Source organism: Cervus canadensis, chromosome 4, assembly GCF_019320065.1.
Source record: "Cervus canadensis isolate Bull #8, Minnesota chromosome 4, ASM1932006v1, whole genome shotgun sequence".
Classification (NCBI taxonomy): domain Eukaryota; kingdom Metazoa; phylum Chordata; class Mammalia; order Artiodactyla; family Cervidae; genus Cervus; species Cervus canadensis.
In genome coordinates this window covers 88,180,367-88,193,223 of record NC_057389.1, presented here as the reverse complement: position 1 = coordinate 88,193,223, position 12,857 = coordinate 88,180,367, and the positions used below count along the sequence as shown (strand labels likewise).

At 55.8% G+C, this 12,857-nt stretch overlaps 1 protein-coding gene across 10 annotated transcripts in view; it reads left to right on the top strand.

The window, feature by feature from the left end:
* Positions 1 to 12,857, top strand: part of PTPRS (protein tyrosine phosphatase receptor type S) — a 112,350-nt gene that overhangs the window by 27,499 nt on the left and 71,994 nt on the right. For 6 of the 10 annotated variants that reach the window (XM_043466291.1, XM_043466290.1, XM_043466289.1 and 3 more), the window contains exon 1: positions 9,038 to 9,184. The exons of 1 other annotated variant lie outside the window; for it this stretch is intronic. The gene's annotated coding sequence lies outside the window, so the exon portion shown is untranslated. Of the gene's footprint in view, positions 1 to 9,036; positions 9,185 to 12,857 lie in introns of those variants that run through there. 3 more of the 10 variants (XM_043466287.1, XM_043466284.1, XM_043466282.1) reach the window with 1 other exon arrangement.

The window sequence follows — 12,857 nt, the reverse complement described above, 5'->3', positions numbered from 1 at the left end:
CTCAATCTTGCCCAGCATGAGGGTCTTTTCCAGTGATTTGGCTCTTTGCATCAGGTAGCCAAATTATCGGAACTTCAGCTTTGCCCCGTACTAAGCCTTAAAGAGCATTCTGAAGTCTTGGAGGAGGGTGGGGTTGGGACCTGGACCCAACCCTGTCTAAAGATGTCACCTTGCCCCGCCTTCCAGTCACCCAGGACTTGAGAACTTGGGGAACTGCCCAGAGAGGTCATGCCCACACCTGAGCTCATAGCTGGGTCAGGCAGGGACACCAGCTCTGCTGTCCCATCGCCCTCAGCAGACCCCTGGCTCCTCAGGCTTCTCACCTGTGAGGTGGGACTTAGCCTGAGGTTCCTATTTCCACTTCTTCCCATTCAGTCGAGCACTACTTAGATTTCTTCTCCCAGTTCCCCTCTTCCTTCACATCTTAGATATCACCTCCTCCCAGAAGCCCTCCCCACCCCCATGCATTCCTCATCATACCTCTGGTCTCTTAACTGCCAGAGCCCTGGCGTCTGCCTCCCCTGCAGCCTGTGAACTTCCTGACACTGGACTAGGACTGCCTGGGTCATCTTATGTCTCTAGTGCTCAGCCTGGGGCCTGGTATACAGCAGGTGCTCTTTAAATGCATGTGTGAAAGAATTGTTATGGAAGTATGATAATTGTTCATGCCTCAATATGTTCATTCTTCACATCACATCCCCCCACCTTACTCCTCTAATCCCATCTCCCTCTCTTTCCCCAGAGCGTAGTGTGTTCATTCCTACCACAGGACCTTTGTACGTGCTGTGTCCTCTACCCAGAATTCCCTCCCCACCCCCATCTTTGCATGGCTGCCTCCATCTGTCTCCCTCCCTAGAAGAGAAACCCTGGGAGGTTGTCTGCCCTGGTTCCTGCTGCATCCCCAAAACTCAGAATAGGGTCTGTTACAGGATAGATGGCTAAGATTTCAGCAGTGACCAAGGCTGGGTCCCACCCTCATGAGGCAAGTCGGTCAAATGCTGCATGAAGCCCTGTCTTGGGCATCTCTCTGGCCAGTGCCTCAGTTTCTCTGATCATCAAAGGCCTTGACCCCACCAAAATCAGTCCCAGGCACCAAAAACCCAATTGTCCTCTGCACAGGTGAGGACACAGAGACCCAGACAGGGGCAAGAACTTGCTAAAGGCCACATAGCTCTCTGGGGACCAAGATGGGACAAGAACCGAGGGACCTGCCACCAGGATGGGGCTTTTGGGGGGTGACCCATGGAGAAAGCATCTGGCGGCACAGAGCTACACGGACCAGCAGTGACTCTGTTCAGTCGGTAACAGGTCAAGAAGAAAGTCTCAGTCGGGAACAGGGTGATCTTTAAAACCAACACCTGCCAATCTCTCCATAACCAAATCCCATTGTGCTGCTGGGTTTAGCAACAGTATCCAGGGAAAATGGAAGAACTCGACTCATAGTTTCATTGTAATAATTTTTCTGGTGACTTTCAAGGCTAGGCAGTTAGAGCTGTGCATTAGAGACTTAGTTTCTAAAGTAAATTAGTTTAAGAGAACGGCATGAGCCAGTTGAATGAAAGATTTAATGAGGGTTATTGGGATGTGGCAGAAGTCGGGAACAAGATTTGAGGGGGAAATGCCACACACGTCCCCACTGGGGACCTGGCGGGTACAGAGGCATCTTACGGAGAGGATGTGGCCAGATCTATTAAAGCGGCCACAGCTGGTTCAAGGTGGGCGATGGGGGGCCTGGCAGAGGCGCTACCCTTGCCACCCCCACCTCTGACTGAGTCAGCACATTGGCACCTGCCTGCAGAGTGGAGTCTGGCTGTGGTTGGAGCAGCTTTTCACAAATTTCTGCCCTTGGGGCCAGAGCAGAAGCCCCCAGAATGTGCCTGGGGTGGAAGCCAAGTAGACCCAAGTTCAAATTGAGCTGTGTGGATTTGTGGCTGCAGATGGTACCTGCTGACCTCTGCCCCTCCAGACTTTGCAAGGCCTCTTAGCCATTAGTTTATTCTTTCATTCAGAAACCTTTTATTGAGTGTCTACTGCATGCCAGGTGCTAGGACCCAGCAGTGGCTGAAACTGACCTGGCCTCACCCTCCCAGTTCCCACCACTTCCAGCAGAGCTGTCCACAGAACTTTTTGTGCTGAGAGAAATATGTGATGTCTGTGCCAGTCCTGTGGCCACGAACCACACTGGAAACATAGTTGGTGTGACCGAGGAACTGGTTTTTGAATTTTGTTTACTTTTTTAAAATTTTAATTTAGTCACATATGACTGTGGTTCCTTATCAGACAGCACGAATCTAGACAGTAAATGAGAAGTAATTTCAAATGAAAATAAGTGCCCCCTCCCAAGAAAAAAAAGCTAGAGAATGAATATGTGATAAAGGCTCACGGAGGTGGTACCTGAGTTGCAGTGATCGACCATGGTGATCAGTTCTTCTCTGAGGATGCAATGTTTGAGGGAGACCTGAGTTGACAGAAGGAAATAGCCGTGAAAATGTGGGGGAAGGGTGGTTCATACAGAGGAAACCAGTATGTGCAAAGGCCCTGGGGCAGGACTGTGCCTGGGCAGTTAGAGGAACAGTGAGGAGGCCCGAGGCTGGAGAAGAGTGAGAGAGGGGGCAGGAGGAGGAGGAGGGGGGAGAGCAGGGAGGGGACAGGGCAGGTCCTGAAGGGCCTTGTAGGCAGCAGGGCAGGACTTGGGCTTTTGCTGGAGGAAGGTGGGAGCCTAAAAAGTTGGGGGCAGAGGAAGGATGGGAACTGAGTCAGTTACTTACTGGCGCCCTCTTGCCACTGTGGAAGGGAACAGATTGTGTGGAGCAAAGGGCAGAGCTGGGGAACCAGGACAGGGGTGACTGGTCCAGGTGGGTACTAATGGGGGCTAGACAGGATGGGAAGGGCATCTGGAGAGAGACTTGAGAGCATTTCCAGACCAGCAGCATGTGGTGGGGGTGAGGGAAGGAGAGGAGTCAGGGTCGATCCCCAGGTTCTAGCCCGAGCCTCTGGAAGGACAGAGCTCCTGTCTGCTGAGCAGGGGAAGACACAGGGAAGACTAGGTTTGCTGGATCCAGCTGCACCTGAAAGCACCCCGGCTTTTTCCAGGAGAGAGTGGTAGCTAAGGCCTGGGGGAATCAGAAGATGGAAAAGGCAGATGAGGAGGTGCTGCGTGCCTGTGGCAGGTAGCGTGCTCACTGCGGTGTGACTGGCAGGCAGACACGGCGCCAGGGCCATGGTGCCAGTGTGGGCGAGGCGGACACCGGGCTGGTCGACACACGCTCGCTGCCCCAGGGCATGAATGCTGGGCTGGGTGGGGAGGGGCCCATTGGGCAACCTGGGGCCCCAAAGCCTGAGAAAGCAGGAAGCTGCCCAACCAGTTTCTCTCTTGCTCCCAAAGCCAAGTGCGTGGAGTTTGGTGGTTGCCCTTAAATGAAATTTTCAGAAATTTTGGTCCCAAATGTGAAGTCAGGGAAATGATTGGGAGTGGGGGGTCCTGCCTGAGAATGTCCAGGGTGCAGTTTTTTGGTGTGTTTTTTTTTTTTTAATATTTATTTATATGGCTACATTGGGTTTGGCAACCCAATCCAGTATTCTTGCCTGGAGAATCCCATGGATAGAGGAGCCTGGTGGGCTACAGTCCAGGGGATCACAAAGAGGCAGACACGACTGAGGTGATAGCACAGCACACCGGGTCTTCGTTGCATCATGTAGGATCTTTAGTTGGGGTGCAAGGACTCCTCTAGTGTCTCGAGGGTTCAGTAGTTGAAGTGAGTCCCACTAAGTAAGTGGGACTTCGTTGCTCCCAGTATATTTGGGATCATCCCAGACCAGGGGTTGAACCTGCATCCTCTGCATTGCAATGTAGATTCTTAACCACTGGACCACCAGGGAAGTCCCCCGGGTGCAGCTTTACCTGGGTGGGCACATCAGGGCAGGTCTCAAAGGTTTTTGACCATCCTGAGGGAATCACCCTCTTCTTGGAAATGAGGGGTGTCACAGCTTGGTCCGACGATGTCCTTTTCTGTTGTTTATGCTGGAGAGCGAGTGAAGACCCGTTAAACTCTGTGGACTGGACCCTGGCAGATGGTTTCATAATGGTGATCTCTGTGTACCCATCTGAGAAAGACCAGAAAGAGGCAATCAGCCTCAGGGCCTTTGTACTTGCTGCTCCTCTTGCCTGAAACTCTTTTCCCATGGCAGTTTGTCTGTCAAGGTCTTTCTGAGAGGTTCCCCCAGACCCCTCCATCCTTCTAGAGCCTTACAGTTCGTTTTGTTTTCTTTTTGCAACCTCTTAGTACTTCTGGCCTTACGTTAGTGATGATGTTTGTTTCTCAGTGCGTATCTGTCTTGTCCTCTTATCTGCGAGCCACGGGGGTGGGGCGGGGTAAGGGGGGGCGCTTTTTGTGCCACTGCTGTGTCCTCAGTGACCCAGCACACAGTAGGTGCTCAGTGTTTCTGGAAAGAATGAATGAAAATGACCACATGCTAACTGTTCTTCTCCAGGAGAGGGGTGGATTGTGGGCAATTTTTATTTTCTTCTTCATGCTGATTTCCCCTAATTTTCTGCTGCACGAGCCTATTTTATAATTAGAAGAAAAGTTATTTTGAAAAAAAATTACCCCCCAAATGTCCCAGCTGCAGGAGCTGACGTGATTTAGCCCCAGGCTGCATCCCAAGGACAGCCGCCTCCTGTGTGTTTAGAGAGGATGTAGCAACTGATTTGTGGGCTCCCGCCTGGGGTCAGCCCTCAGGGGCACTGGGTGGGCCGAGCAGTCAAGGAGGGCTTCCCGGAGGTAGCAGCTCTAGCCTTCAGCATGTGCAGGCCAGAGTGCTCAAAGTAATCATCCTGAGTCCCTTCATTAACTTGTACCCCACAACCAATCCTTTAGAAAACCTCCTTGGCTCTGCCTTCATGATCTATCCAAAATGTGCCCACGCCCCTCCCTGCCCCACCCTGCCGCCCCACATCTCTGCCTCCACCTGATCAGTTCCCTCTTTGCTTGCCTGAACCAGTGCAGTCACCTCTGCCTTGGTTCTCCAGCTCCCCCCACCTGCAGTCTGTCCTCCATGCAGTAGCCACAGGGTATCTGGGAATACCTGAGTCACACCCCACCTTTCCTCTGCCTGCAGCCCTCCAGTGTGCCCACCTCCTTCAGGATAGCCTAAGGCCCTGCATCAACCTGTCCTGTTCCCCTCACTGCCTCCTTCTCTTCTCCTTACTCACTCTGCTCAGCCACAGGGGTCTCTTTACTGTCCCTCCACCACACCAGAGACTGTTCTGCCCCAGGGCCTTTGCATGTGCTGTACCCACTGCCTGGATCACTCCTCTTAAACATCGATTATCTTAAACACTTCCTTCAGGTCTTACTCAGATGTTACCTCCCCACTCCCTTCCTTGTCGTTCCCTCCCTCAGTCCTGTTCGACTTCTTTGCAACCCCATGGACTGTGGCACACCAGGCTTCCCTGTCCTTCACTATCTCCCCGAGTTTGCTCAGATTCATGTCCTTTGAGTCAGTGATGCTATCTAATCATCTCATCCTCTGTTGCCCCCTTCTTCTCCTGCCCTCAGTCTTTCACAGCATTAGGGTCTTTTCCAGTGAGTTGGCCCTTCTCATCAAGTGGCCGAAGTATTGGAGCTTTAGCATCAGTCCTTCCAGTGAATATTCAGGGTTGATTTCTTTTAGACTACTCAATGTTGATTTCCCACTCCCTGACCCTCCTATTTAATACTGTATCCCACACCACATATCCCCTCTTCCCTCACTTTGTCCATCTTTTTTTTTCCCCCACTTGGCCACACCATGAGGCAAATGTAGGATCTTAGTTCCCAAAACAGGGAACTAGACCCAGGCCCCCTGCATTGGAAGCATGGAGACTTAACCCCTGGACCACCAGGAAAGTCCCTACTTTGCTCATCTTCATAGCACTTAGCAACAACTACCCTGGTGTATTTTCTTGCTTTCCTTTCTCATCCACTGCCTGCCCTGGAGCATCAGGATCATGAGGGCAGAGATCCTACTCAGTCCTGGTCACTGCTCCATCTCCAGTGCCTCCAGCCAGGCCTGGCACATCATAGGAACTTCCCTGGTGGTCCAGTGGCTAAGACTCCATGCTCCCAATACAGGGGGCCTGGGTTCAATTCCTGGTCAGGGAACTAAGATCCCATGTGCTGCAACTAAGACCTGGTGCAAATTAATTCATTAAATAAATAAAAAGAAACATTTTAAAAAAGAGGGCAGATAGGGAGTTCCCTGGTGATTCAGTGGCTCAGACACCACGTTCCCAATGCAGGGGGCCCAGGTTGCATCCATGGTCAGGGAACTGGATTCCACATGCTGCAACTAAAGATTCCACATAATGCAACTAAGATTTGGCACAGCCAAATAAATTTAAAAATGGATAAATTAAAAAAAGGGTGAATGAAGACCCCTGCTTTGGGACAAGGGCACCGCACAGTGTAGCATCTTGGCGAGAATGTAGAACTTGGAGTGGGGGGCTCTTCTGTGTAAGAACCCAGCCTGGCTGTTTGCAGAAATGTTTGCTGAGAACCTGCTGGGTGCTGGGGACCCGACTCGGGGCACACACTCTGATCGAGACAGAGACAAACCCAGCCCTGTCCTCTGAGGTCACAATCTGATGGGAGAGACAGACCTGTGTCCAGACAGTTAACATATGGGATGATCAGAGCTGTGATGGGGGCTGGGGGGTAGGCTTGTTCAGGGCATTGAGCAGACAGGGCCTCCCAGCTGAGGGAGGCCAGACGCAGGGCTTGTCTGGCTCCACCTTTACCTAGGGGGTGGCTGTGTTCCCACCCCACTGTGGTCACCTCCTTCACCTGGAAGCAAGAGGTCATCTCCAGGGAGACACGGGCAAGGGCGCAGACGGTAGGGCCTGCCTGGGAGGGGGTGGCACATCCCCAGCCACCACCCCCTGGGGCTTGGGTAGCCCAGAGACAGGCATTTCTGCCCCAGGTCACCCAGCCTGATGACATGGATTCATCGGGTGCCTGTTGTGTGCCTGCTTTGTATTTCGGACGGGGAAACCAGGGCCCCAAATGGTGCAGGTTCTTGCTTGAAGTCACGTGGGATGTACCTGGATTCAAACCAGGGTCTGCACGAGCCCTTGGCCTGGACCATCAGCCTGTAGATGGAAGCAAAGCATGCTCCTGGGGGCATTCTCTGAGGGCCCACTGTGTGTCCTACCACACCAGGGTAGGGGGGAGGTTCTGCCGCTTGATTCCACACCCATATTGACCCAGAGCACCTCCTGTGTGCTTCCCACAAGGTGCTGGGTTTCCAGGTGTCTGTCCCACCTCTATGAAGCATCAGCTATGGGCCTCCCAGGGTTATGGGGAGAGGAGGTGTCAGGGCATTTCTCATTTAGCAGCACCTACTGTGTGTTCATTTGGCAGCACCTACTGTGTGTTCCATGTAGAAGGGGCAGGTGGAGAGTTTGCCTGTAGATGTTCAGAGTACTTACCATGTGCCCTGTATTTTGAAGACTCCAGTGCATGGCTCTCCAATGCATGGCTCCCCAATGCCAGGGGAAGTGGAATAAAGTGCCCTGTTTTGCAAAAGCAGGGCCCAAAAATGGGCAGATCACCCAGGGAGGGTGCATTCGGTGCTGGGGAGAGATGGGGGTAGACCTAGCAGGGCATGGATGGCACCCTTGGGAAGTGAGTAGTCAGGTCCCTAGCAGAAGGGCCCACAGTGGGGCCCTCAGGGGCTCCCACAGCTGTCTGTGCACACACCCCCCTTCCCACCCCTCCGTCACAGCCCATGTTCTTTGTCCCACTGGGCGGTGAGCTTCTAGAGGCTGGGACCTGTCTGTTTCAGCTCTGCTGTTTACCCCTGGGCTTTACCTTGATAGTGATTTGTCATTTTCTGGCCCCAGGCCTTCTGTAGCATCGTGGGTAAGGGAGCTTAGCCGCTGGACCCAAACTTTGGTTCGAATCCTTGCTCTTCCTGACCTTGGTCATTTCTCTTTGTTTCTCCCTAACCCTTTCGGAAAATGGGGGTGATTGACGGTGGGGTGATGTGAGCTGTCACAAGGCCTGGAGTATACTTAGATCTCGATACACGCTGGCTGTGGGAGTCGTCCTGAGCCATTGGGATCAATGGTGGAATTCGCCTGGAATGGGATCAGCCGGGGGAACCGCCCCCCTGCAGCGGCCCATGGTCTCTGTCAGACTTCTTTCCCCTCCCTGACCACGTCCCCAAGCTCCCAGGACCTACCGGGCCTCCGAATTCCCGGCCTCTCCCTCGGAGTTTTCAAACCCGCACCGGGGCAGCAGCGTAGGCCGGGATTGGCTGCCTGGGTGGGGCCACCCCTCCTTCTCCACCCCCCTGCCCTGTCCTCCCCTCCCCCTCCGGATCGGGTGTCTCGGGCTTGGCACGGTGGCCCCATCTGTTTCCAATCTGGCCCTGTGCTCTCCGCCCCCTCCCCAGGGTTGTGGCTCGGGTGGGGGCCTGTGCCATACATAGTGTTCCCGTTCGCCTCCCCCCAAACACCCCTAGTCCCCTGCTGGACTCCCAGCAGGAGGGAAGCCTCTTTGTGCCTGCGCCCCTCCCCCACCCTGTGGGCTGCTGTGTTCGCAGGGGGCGCGGCCTCTGCCATCCAACCCAGACTGGGAGGGGATTTTCTGCCCCTTCTTCGACCTCCTGTATTTGGGTCTGTTAGGGGCGCCCCCTCTGACGCCCTGTCCAGCATCCAGTCCCTTTATCCGTTGCCATGGCCACGATCAGCGCCTGGAAGGGAGAGAGGAGCAGGGTAGGGGGCGCCCTCTAGCATCTGGCCTTCAAAAGGGAGGTTCTTGGGCTGTGTCCCTTGGGGCGCCCCCTCGGGTATGTGCACACTGCGGGAAGGGGGCACACAGTGCCCTCCTTGGGGGCCTCCTGGACACAGGACCCCCATCCACGTAGGCTTCCAGTGTCCACAGATCTGGCTCCCAACTGGTCCCCCCGCCCTACTTCCGGCTGGGCCCCGCCCGAGGTTTGCTCTGGAGCCCCCTCCCCGGGCCTGCCCCCTGCCGGCTCCGCCCACGGTCCCGCCCCGCCCCGCCCCCAGGCCGAGCTCGCTGGGCCTCGGCCTCTCTGAGTACTCGCAGCGCGCGGCGCTCCGGGCGGACCCAGGGAAGGGCTGCAGCCGGCCCGGCCGAGGCAGCGCGGGCCCGGGCCCGGATCTCTGAGCCTCAGGGTGAGTGCGTCCGGACCCCCTTCCACCTCGAGGCTCAGTCTGCGCTAGGCTTTGTCTCTTTCTTCGCCCCTACTCAGGCTTCTGAGACGGGGGCGGGGGGGTACCCGCCGGGTTCCCTCCACACCCCCGCTGCGTGCGGTCTGGCCTGGGTACCCACCAGGGACATCTCGAGCCCACCGCTGCCTGGCGCGCCTCCCCCATTCAGACCGGTCGGTCTGTTACTTTGGAAAACTCCAGACCGTTATGCTCCGTGGGGTCCCCTCCCCCGCCTGGCCCCCAGCCCGACCTCCTCTCCCACCTCCTGGGGGTGGAGCCAGGCCCCGGCAGCCTTCGCTCCCAGCCCGGGCGGAGGGGGTGCTCTGATAGCTGGCTTCTGATAGGGGGCTTTGGCATCCTTCCCGCTGGGGACCCGCTCTGCAGAGGAGGCGACAGAACTCCGGGGGTGGGATGGGGGTAGGGGCGTAAGTGGCTGGGATCCCTGCTCTTAGCCACTCCCCAAAACTCCCAGAAAGTTTTCCTCTGTTTGTTTGTCCCTGCGCCCCTCAGGCCTATGAACTCCAGATACATTCTCTGCGTCTTGGTGGCTTTAATAAACTGAGGGGTCAGGCAAGTATATCAGCTCCCACCGACCCTCTCTCCATTTCTCTCTCCTTGTCCCTAAGTTCCCATGCTTCTGGATCCTACCCGCCCCCCCGTTTTGTTTTAATTTTTTAAGTTTTATTATTGAAGTATAGTTGCTTTATGGGGGCTTCCCGGGTGGCTCAGTGGTAAAGAATCCACCTGCCAAACAGAAGACTTGGGTTTGAGCCCTGGGTTGGGAAGATCCCCCGGAGACGGAAATGGCTACCCACTCAAGTATTCTTACCCGAGAATTTTCCTGGACAGAGAAGCCTGGTGGGCTATAGTCCATGCGTCGCTGAGTTGGACATGACTGACTGACTAAAACAACAAACATAGTTGCTTTGCACTGCTGTGTTGGACACCTACCCCCCTTATTGCCTAGAGAGTCCCGCTTCCCAGATTCCTACCCCAGAGGGGCTTCCTGGGGGAGGGGGCACCCCTGTGGGGGGCTGGCGCAGCCCTCCAAGCCCTGTCTGCCCCTCGTTGAGCCTCACCTCCATCTCTTAATGCTTGAGCGGTTTCCTTACACTCAAGAGCAGACGTCAGGGCTGTGCCCGTGCCTGCTGACATGGTGGCTTCTTCTGGCCTCAGTTTCCCTCTCTGAAAAGGACGTAAACACAGGAATGGCATGGATCAAATGGGGCCAGGCATGAAGTAGGCATCTAATAAACGCACATTCCTAGAGTCGGGGAGAAGACTCCCATCCTGGAGGTTGATAGGTCTGTGACAGGAGTAGAGCTATGATGGGAGACACTGGCATTGGGACAGTCCAGAGGGGGCCATGATCCTGCCTGAGGTATCCAGGAGGGCTTCCTGGAGGAGGTGACAGCTCCACTGAGACCCAAGGATGAGTGTGAAGGTTGAGGTTGGATGGAGAATGAGGAAATGGTGTGCTGGGTGGAGGGAACATCGTGCACAAATATCCCTGTGTGAGCCAAAAGGTGATGACTAGGGACACCCACAGGGCAAACAGCTCTTGCAATGCAACGTGATGTAGTTGGCTCTTCTGGGTGGCTGAGGTTAGAAGTCTAGATTTGAATGGACTTTGATGGAAACCAATGAAGGTTTTAGAACAGAGGAGGGGCAGAGTCCAACAAAGCTACTTCCAGGCCCAGGATTGAGGGTCAGGACTGGGCAGAGGATGGGTCCCCAGACAAGTCCACTCTCAGCCTGGGATGGGGAGGTCTGTGGCTACAGCTTGAAGGATGAGTTGACAGGTGGGCCCCTGGAAGGAAGACCTGTATTAGGAAAGGCCCAGAGGCCCGAAGCAGAGCAGTGCGTTCTGAGAACCATGCAAAGAGGGAACAGGACAGGCCCAGGACACCGATTAGAGGTGCTGGGGAGCCTGGCAGGTGTGAGCAGGGCAGGGGTGCACCCAGATCTTGGTGTTCCAGGCTCCCGCGTGAAGCTGGTGTGGGGGACATGCTGGCAGGAGCCATCCTGGCAATGTGTGCCCCCAGGGAGTGTGGACTCTGAGCTTGATTGAGAGCTGGTCTCTGGCCTCAGATCTTAACCCAGCCCTTAACCTTGGTGTGTGACCCTCAACGGCAGCTAGCACTCTCTGAGCCTCAATTTCCTCCTCTGTCAAACAGAAGGAAGCACAAGGAGCACTTGAAAGGGCTGGGCATGTGGAGGGGACACTCATTACTCCCGCTGGGACTGGGCCTGGCTCCCCAGATGCCCTGCCCGTCCATTCCTGGCTGTGGGGACCTTTGGGGACAGCTTTCAGTGCAAACCGATGGTCAATTAAAGGCAGAACCCTGGGCCCTGGGCCTGGCCCCTTCCTGGAAGGTAGCAGGGCCAGCCTCACCTGGCCCCACCCTGAGCCTGTTTTCCCATGGGAGGACATTGAGGCCCCAAAAAGGGAGGAGGCCTCAGCCAGAGCCACGTGGAGCCCACCAGGGGCTGCAGAGGCAGAGCTTGGACCCTGCTTCACCCTTTGGGGACACAGCAACCTAGGGAGGCCAGAGGTGGGAGGCAGGAAGGCCCATCCTCAAGGGGATCTGAGGCCCTGGGAAAGGGGTTCCAGGCTGCAGGAAAGTCCCCGGACCCAGAAAGGAGGCAACGGAGCCAGAGAGGCATGGGGGGCGGGGTGGGTGTGACAACCATGAGACTGTGCATCCCTGAGGGACTTTTCCTTAATAGGGACAAGCTACCCAGCCTTCCCTCTGCCTGGCCTTGGGAAATCCTTGAGGGTCAGGGTTGCATAGATGAGCCCCCTGGTCCCCAGAACAGCCCAGACCCAGAGCGGGGCAGGGAGAGGCAGCAGGGAGTCGTCAGGCCCCCAGGAGACCTTGCCTCGTGAGGGTGACACAAAGCCTACTTGCTGCCCAGTGCTGGTCATAATCGCCCTTTTATGCTCCCTGCTGTGCGTGGGTACACAAAGCTGGCTCCAGGATCGCGTGACCTGCGCCCTGGCGCCCGACTGGAATGGGTGCCCGCTCACCCGCTCTGAGCAAGGCCTGGGAGCCGCTAGGGGCCATCCAGCAGCACCAGGCCCAGAGAGGGTCATCCATTTTCCCGAGATCACACAGCAACTAGGGAAGGACACAGTCCTGTGTCGACATGGACTGTGGAACCAAGGCTCCGCCCAGCTGAGGGGCTTCAGCAGAGTCTCCTTTCCTCTGTGGGCCTCAGTTTCCCCATTTGTGCAGGTTGAGCACCCACTGGTGCCCAGCTGCTGGGCATGGATGGTGGACAGCTCGGCGCCTGGCACAGATGCAGGCAGGGATCCGCCCTGGGTTCCTTGTCCAGAGGCCGCTCCCTCCCCTCCTCCCCTCCTCTACACGCTGTACCCAGCCTCATTGGCCACACAGGTTATTTCCTGTGACTCTCATGGGTGGCTGTTCCCTTCTTAATGGCCACACCATCCTCCAAGACCTTGGGGATCTAGCTGCATCATGCTGCCCCAAAGTTCCTACCTCAGTTTCTCTTTCTCAGCTGTGGTGGGGCTGGTGACCCAGGCTGCTTTATGTGTGATGGCCATAGAGGAGGCTTGGCGTGGTGCCAGTCTGGCCACGTCCCCTCCCCCCTGCTCAGAGCCCCTGAGGCC